The sequence below is a fragment of the Tympanuchus pallidicinctus genome, unplaced genomic scaffold, assembly GCF_026119805.1.
Source record: "Tympanuchus pallidicinctus isolate F22 unplaced genomic scaffold, pur_lepc_1.0 scaffold15, whole genome shotgun sequence".
Taxonomy (NCBI): domain Eukaryota; kingdom Metazoa; phylum Chordata; class Aves; order Galliformes; family Phasianidae; genus Tympanuchus; species Tympanuchus pallidicinctus.
The window spans coordinates 33,618,729-33,626,926 of record NW_026294669.1 but is presented as its reverse complement, the minus strand read 5'-3'; positions in this window follow the sequence as shown (position 1 = coordinate 33,626,926).

Sequence of the window (8,198 nt, the reverse complement as noted above, 5' to 3'; positions counted from 1 at the left end):
CAACAGCGTGTAAGAGCGTGCAAGAGCGTGCAACAGTAAAAGTGTGCAAGAGCATGTAAGAGCTTGTAATAGTGTGCAACACCATGCAACAGCATGTAAGTGCGTGCAAGAGCGCGTAAGACCGTGCAACCGCGTGCAACATTGTGCAAGACCGTGCAACAGTGCACAACATTGTGTAACCGTGCAAGAGCGTGTAAGAGTGTGCAACGCTGTGTAAGCGTGTGTAACAGCGTGTAACATCATGCAACACTATGCAACAGCATGTAAGAGCGTGCAACAGTGTGTAAGAGGTTGTTAGAGCGTGTAACAGCGTGCAAGTGCGTGTAACAGCACGTAAGAGTTTGCAAGAGCGTGTAGGAGCGTGTAACAGTGTGAAACAGCGTGTAAGAGTGTGCAAACGCGTGTAAGAGCATGTAACAGCATGCAAACGTGTGCAAGAGCATGTAACAGCATGCAAGAGTGTGTAACAGCTTGCAACACGGTGCAACAGCGTGTAAGGGCATGCAAGAGCCTGTAACAGTGTGCAAACACGTGCAAAAGCGTGCAACAGCATGTAAGAGCTTGTAAGAGCATGTAACAGCGTGGAAACACACGCAAGAGTGTGTAAGAGTGTGCTACAGTGTAAATTGCAAACACGTGCAAGAGCATGCAACAGCGTGTAACAGCGTGCAAGAGTATGTAAGAGTAAGAGTGTGTAAATGCATGTAAGAGCATGTAAGCACATCCAAGAGAGTGCAAATGCATGTAAGGGTGTTCAAGAGCATGCAAGAGTGTGCAGTTGCGTTTAAGAGCATGCAAACACTTGTAAGAGCATGCAAGAGCATGTAAACACATGCAAGAGTGTGAGTGTGTAAGAGCTTATAAATGCATGTAAGAGCATGCAAACGTGTAAAAGCTTGTAAATGCATGTAAACGCATGTAAACACGTGTAAGGCTGTGTAAGCACTTTTAAGTGCATATGAAAGTGTATAAGCACGTGTAAGAACGCGCAAACACATGTAAGCATAGATAAGAGCATGTAAGCGTGTTTAAACACATGTATGAAGGTGTAAGAGTGTGCAAATGCATCTAAGAGCCTGTAAGCACATGTAAGTGTGTAAGCATGCATAAGCCCGTGTAAGAGCACTTGTCAAAGAGTGTAAGCTTGTTTAAGCATGTATATGAGCGTGTAAATGCTTGTAAGAGAGTGTTAGCACGTGTCAGTATGTGTAAGTGCATGTAAACATGTGTAAATGCGTGTAGGAGGGTGTAGGTCCGTGTAAGTGTCTGTACATCTGTGTAAACACGTGTGAGACCATGTAAGGCCTTGTCAGTGCGTGTAAGCGTGTGTAAGAACGTGTAAGTGCATTTAAGCCCATGTAACAGCACATAAGAACATGTGAGAGCCCATGTAAGCTTGTGTATGTGCATATAGGAGCATCTAAAAATGTGTAAGCACATGTAAGAGTGTGTAAGCCTGTGTAAGCCCGTGTTAGTGCATGTAAGCCTGAGTAAACGTTTGTAAGTGTGTGTAAGCGCATGTAAGTGCTTACAAGGGTTTATATTTTTGCCAGGATGCCATACAAGGGCAACATGGATACTCAACACAATATTGATTTAGTGGTGGCGTTTTCTCACTAGTACAGTCTACAGTCAGTACTAATCCAGACCCACAGGGAAGGACAGCAGAAACTTGACCTTAGCATAAAGCGAAGCATATCCTACAGCAAGCAGTGGAAACCATAGCAAGAGACTAAAGGGGTGCCAACTGCCATGCCTGGTTAAATGCCTCTTATGGGTGTAATTCCTTGAAATTTTAAGAGGCTAATTTTTAAAGTGACATTTAATTCTCTAATTGCAGTATCTATATTCCCCACAATGAATCGCTGTTATTTCAGGCAGTTCTGTGGAAACAAAATTGTCTCCAAGTGCTCATGATGGCTCTGCTGTGTGACACAGCCATGGGGCTCAGGACTGGCCCTGCTGCAGGCCAGCAACACTTTACCTGCAGATTCACAGCCCACTAACATGACAAATGCCATGTCCAGCACTTTATTCATCTTTCACAGTACATAAACCACTTTTGTCCACAGAAAACAAAGCCCCAGAGGTGTGCTGCAGAGCAGGTAGGAGCTCCTCGGATTTCTCTTACCAGCAATCGCATTTGGAGGCCATCAGTGGCCTGAGCTGCCCTGCTGTCATTTTCAAAGGGAGATGCACCCATGCTGGACACACTGGCTGGAGTCTCAAGGAAAGCATTTCAGGTAAGCTGGTTATTTTCAGTGCTTTTTCCTTATTTCACTGAATCATTTAACCTGATAAATACAAGCACAAGGGACTTAAAGTAATGTCACATTGCTTGGAATGCATTTCAGGGTTAATGACAACACCAAGATAAGGAAAACACATCTAAAGCTAGATGATAATGAAAAAACAAATCAGTAACTCTGGGAGAAAGAGCTGGCTGGGTATAAAAACAGGCTGGTTGTACTTGGCATGAGCCAGTAAGAGGCCTGCTGAGAGAGACAGAATTGTTTCTCCTGTATGGAACTCAGCATATATTTTCCATTGCATCTACAAGTCTTCTTTAAGACTAAACTCCTCTGGATGATTACTTCATTTCCTTCTATAATTAATTTAATCTTATTTTTGTTATTACCACTTGAGAGGCAGTCAGTTCCCCACCTTAAGGATACAGCCGTAACTTTCATTTTCTGCTTTCGTCATTATTGCATGTGTTTTCATAAACATACAGTGAGGTTTTTCCCATAATCAATACTATTTTAATTGGTATTTAGCCCCAAATCACCTCCTAATATCCCCTCTAAGTACTTCAATATCTCCCTTACAATCCTGCCCAAGCCAGAACGCGAGGTTTGTACAGGATGATTGATTCCCGTATTCATCGCCATCACCTTTGTTTCCCATCATATCCAAGTGACATTTCAGTAAAAAAAGTGACATTATTGTGGATTATTTGAAAGATAACAAGTTCCTCACATTTTGCGTATCCCCTTCTTCCCTCTTCCCCTGGCAGAGCACACATCCATCCATAGGGGGTGACCAGGATGAAGAGACTGCTTCAACATGTCCAAGATGGGCTTTCCTGGGAAGCTATTTGCTGACCCCTCAAAAGAAAAACCTTAACAAAGGTTTTATACTTTGATAAATGAGAAGCAATAGCAAACACAGCTATTTTTTTACTGCTAATTTGCAGAAACACAGCCAGACCCAGGAAATGCCAAAAGTTACTAGTGCAAGGCAGATGTTGTACTCATCAAGACCGCTCAGTAATAAGTGAGCAAATATCATCTTCTCCTACGTATTAATCTGAAATAATGTTTCAGTGAACTGGTGGACATTTTCCATCAGTTCAACAACTCACCTCCACAGCCACTTCTGAAAACTTCCAAGGCAGGATCCACATCACCAAAGGCAGGTCCAAACCATCCCCATGCCTGGCACTGTTGCACGGCCCGCAGCAAAATGCTCCACTTCTGCAGCCTGCCCTAAGCCATGGCCTTCAGCTTCCTGTCTCTGAGCATCACCATCACGCATCACTCAGCAGCAAACAAAGCCTGGCAAACACTACTGTTTGCCTGCTTCCTTAGTTTTACTTTCCAAATTTTATGGTTTGTGGTTTGGCTGTTTTTCCAGATGCACAACCAAGGTACTTCCTGAATACTTGAATGAATAATCCATGTGGGTGTCTGGCTAATCCTGTCACTGATGGGATGGGGGCACGGCTCAACTGCTTCTTTTCAGGCTTTTATGGCGTGCCACTATAAGCAGAAAAACAGCATGAAAGACTTATATTAAGTCTTAAATTAATTATAGAAGGAAATGAAGTAATCATCCAGAGGAGTATAGTCTTAAAGAAGATTTGTAGATGCAATGGAAAATATATGCTGAGTTCCATACAGGAGAAACAATTCTGTCTCTCTCAGCAGGCCTCTTACTGGCTCATGCCAAGTACAACCAGCCTGTTTTTATACCCAGCCAGCTCTTTCTCCCAGAGTTACTGATTTGTTTTTTCATTATCATCTAGCTTTAGATGCGTTTTCCTTATCATTTCTTGGTGTTGTCATTACTTTATTACATTACTTAAGGTAAGTGTGCGTGCCATAATGAACAAAATTACCTTGACAGTGTCCTTTCCAGGGCCAGATGCCTCACGTTGTTAATTGTGGCAATAATTACTACAGAAATCCTACTCTGTCCCATTGCAACAAGTCTAATAGCTCCAGCACTCTCTCTCTCTCTCCCCTCCTGGAGCAGGGTTGGACCAGGTGACATCCAGAGGTTCCCAGCCTCAGTTCTTCTGGATCAGAAGGTTGTGTGAGAGTTGATGCTGAAGGTGCAAGCTGACTTCTCTTGGTGCTGCTCTACCTGTGCTTTGCCATGATTAAGGTCCCTTTTGCAGTGAAAACTGGAGTGTTGACCACAGTGTCTGCAGGCTATGTGCCCATTACCAGGGGGACTACTGATCCCCCAACCTCCAACAATCTCTCCCAAGGTGCAAGCAAGCCACCCCACTTTGTGTGATTATTGTCATTGCCAGTTTGGGGTCTCACCTGACTATCAGTGCCCATAATTTGGATCTCCATTCGCAGCCCACATAGCCTGCAGCACCTTCAGGGCACTGGGTCAGCTGCCTCTAGGCCTTTCATTCAGGTCCCTCAGAGTTTTGTAGAGCCTCTTCGTCCTCTGCTGCAGGGACTGAGTCTGTCTTCAGGGCAGCCTTAAGAGCACCATGAAATGAGTCCCTCAGTTGCTCTCAATGACGTGAGGTGTCCCATAGACAGCTGTCAGCTTGGTGAGTGCCTTGATGGCAGAATGCCTGCTTTGTTCTTGGCATCAGATAGGCCTGTATAGCCCTCTTGCTGTGTTGATGCAGGTCAGGGCTTGTCTCATCCCCTCAGACTGAGGGATGGGCCTAATGTACAGACCTGCCATGGCTGGAGTGGATTGTGACCATTAGCAAGATGGGCTGTTGTTTCCAGTTGTGGTCTTGGTCTCATCCTAGAACAAGCATTGCAGTCTCAGCATGCTTGAATGGTATCATACAATTGTATGGGCAGCACCCATGCTTTAGCAGCTGCCCACATTGTCTTTTGTCCAGCATGCCACAGCTTCTGATACAAGCAGCAGGTGATGTTCTCAGATGGTGAATCCTCAGCGCATTCAACTGGAACCTGTGTGCCAGCTTCATCATTTCCTGGTGAGCGTAGGGGCTGGTAGACCAGAAATAAGGAACATGGTTAAACGCAGGGTTGTACATGTCTGCCATATGTCTAATGAGATATCCCTGCTGACCAATCTTGGGCATAGTCCATCCCTGGGTTCCACTGTGCAACCCAAAGAGTGAGCCCCTGATACACAACCCAGCTAGCTGCACTTATATTCAGGATACCATCACTGGGTTTCTTGATTTTATATAAATACATATTATTAATATAATATAAACATCCACACAGCTCTTGTTTGTTCTCTCCCAGTCTCATTTTTGGCCTGAGTCAATACAAAGATCTCAGCAGCTAAGTCAGCTAAGTCAGGTATAAAAGAATGCCAGTATCCCAATACACCCCAAACTCTTGCAGCTGCCTTCACACTGTAGGGACTGGGAACACCTGAATCTTGACTGTTATCTCACTGGGTAGTGCTTTGATCTCTCCTGACCAAACTACACTCAACAATTTCACTGACAAACCTGGTCCTTGCACCTTCTGTGGGTTTATAGCCCACCCTCTTGTAAATAAGTAGTCAATGAATCTACTTCCATTCCTAATGCCTCTAATGAGTCATAGAATCGTGTTGGAAAAGACCTTAAAAATCGAGTTCAACCAGAACCTAACCATACTACCCTAACTATAAAAACAACCCTCTACTAAGTCGTGTCCCTGAGCACCACATCCAAATGGTTTTTAAACCCAATCACCTCCCTGGGGAGCCTATTCCAGCAACCCTTTCTGTAAAGAAGCGTTTCCTGTAACCCTACCTAAACTATCAGTTCTTCTTTACCTTAGTGGCCAAACTCAATTCTAGGTGGGCTTTGGCTCTTCTAATTTTCTCCCTGCACTGCTTCACTACGTGTCTGTAAACATCATAAGTAGCTCACGGACTCTTCCAGAGCCTATAAGCTTACCTTTCGTTCTTGAGTTCTACCTAAAAGTCTCTGTTCAGCCAGTCTGGCCCCCTTGCCCATTGGCTTGTCTTCTGTGACTTGGGGATGGTCAGCTCCTGCACCTTTAAAATCACTTCCTTAAAGTATTCCCAGCCTTCCTGGGCTCCCACACCCTCCAAAATTCCCTCCCAAGGGACGCTCTTGTTCCTGGTCTAAAGAGGTCTGTCCTCCAGAAGTCCAAGGTGGCAGTTCTGCTGACTCCCCCCCATGGTTCAACAAGAAACAGGAAATCTGGCATCTCATGATCACTTTGCTCCAACCTTTACATCCCCCACAAGTCCTTCACTCTTAAGAAACAGCAGGTCCAGGATTTTGCTTCCCCTCATTAGCTTCCTGACACAGCTGGTGAAGGAGCCATCTCCCACACACTCCAGAACCTCTAGGACTGTTCCCTATCTGCTATATCCAACAGAAGTCCAGGAAGTTGAAGACCCTTAAAGAACAAAGGGGATTGACCTTGAGACTTCACCCAACTGCCTGTAAAGTGTCTTGTCCACCTCTTCATCCATGATGGGCGACCTATAGTAGACTCCCATGTTAATATCAGTCTTACTGGCCTTCGCTTTTATTCTGACCATAAGCTCTCAACCCTATCATCACCATCACTGATTTCCATACATTCACATTATTTCTTAACATAGAAGGCTACAGCACCATCTTTCCTGCCTTGCCTATCTCTTTTGATAAGTCAGTAGCCAACCATCACAGCACTCCAGCTGTGCGAGTCATTCCGCCTCAATCCTGTGACGGCAACTCTATCATAGCTACTACACAATGGCCTCCAGCTCCTCCTGTTTATTACCCATACTGCGTGCATTAGTGTAAAGGCACCAGAGATGAGCCTCCTTTTGAGTAGTGGCAGCCCTAACATCCTCATGACCATACTCAGGTGCTTCCACAGCCACCAACCTCACACAAACCCTCATGTTCTTTCAACAAAAGTGTGAGTCATCCTCCTCCCTCACCAAGACACAAGACTGTGGGATCTTACAAGCACATCCCTCTCCTACAAGCACTGGGACATTACATACAGGCTCTAGTGACCCCAGCTACACCCTCATCCCCCTTTGTACCTAGTTTAAAGCTCTATCAATGAACCTTCCCAACTCCCATATTAAGACCCCTTTCTGCTGGTGGAAGAAGCTACTCCTATTGGTTGCCAGCAGGCCTGGTCTCGTGCAAACAGAGCAGAGGTCAAGAAGCCCAAAACCCTGCTGGGCACATCAGGCTTGCAGCCAGGTATTGATCTGGTGGCCCATCATATTTAGTCCCTCATCATTCCCTATAACTGGAGGGATAGAGGAGAACACAACCTGTGCTCCTGAGCCCTTTACCTGTCACTCCAAGGCTCCTAAGTCCTTTCTCATAGTGTTTGAGGAAGTTCTTCCTATATCATCACTGCCTACCTGAAACAACAACAGGGGAGTCAGATATCAATATTAAGTCATCAATAAAGCAGTCTGATGTTGTTAGGATCATTCCAATCACACACCACTGAGTTACAGCAATAGGTTGGTGAATGCACATACCCTTGCAGCAGGACCTAAAGGTCCACTGCCTGCCTCCCCATGTAAATGTAAACTGATCTTGTGCCTTCGTGAATGGAAATACTGAAGAATGCATATTCCAAAGTCTAGGATGCAATGGTATGTTTCTTATATTCCTACTCAATGTGTCCAACACAGATGCAAATTTGGGTACAGCTGCATGAGTGGGCAGCATGACCATATTTAATTCTTTGCAATCCACTGTCACTCCCCATGTGCCATCCGACTTCTGTACTGTCCTTATGGGGACAGTAAGAGATGAGCAAGTCTTTTGATCTCTACTTTTTCTGATTCTAGACATTTCCTCTTGCACTCCAGAAACCTGTACTATTTAGTGTTAGTAATCCAGCACAGATTTGGCAAGCACATAGGCTCACGTTTTGCGTGGCCTCTTAACATCACCCACACAGTCCAGATACAAATACATCTGTCTCTCAGTCTAAGCTTTCTTACTGTCAGCTGGAATGTTGGATCCCATAATATATCTA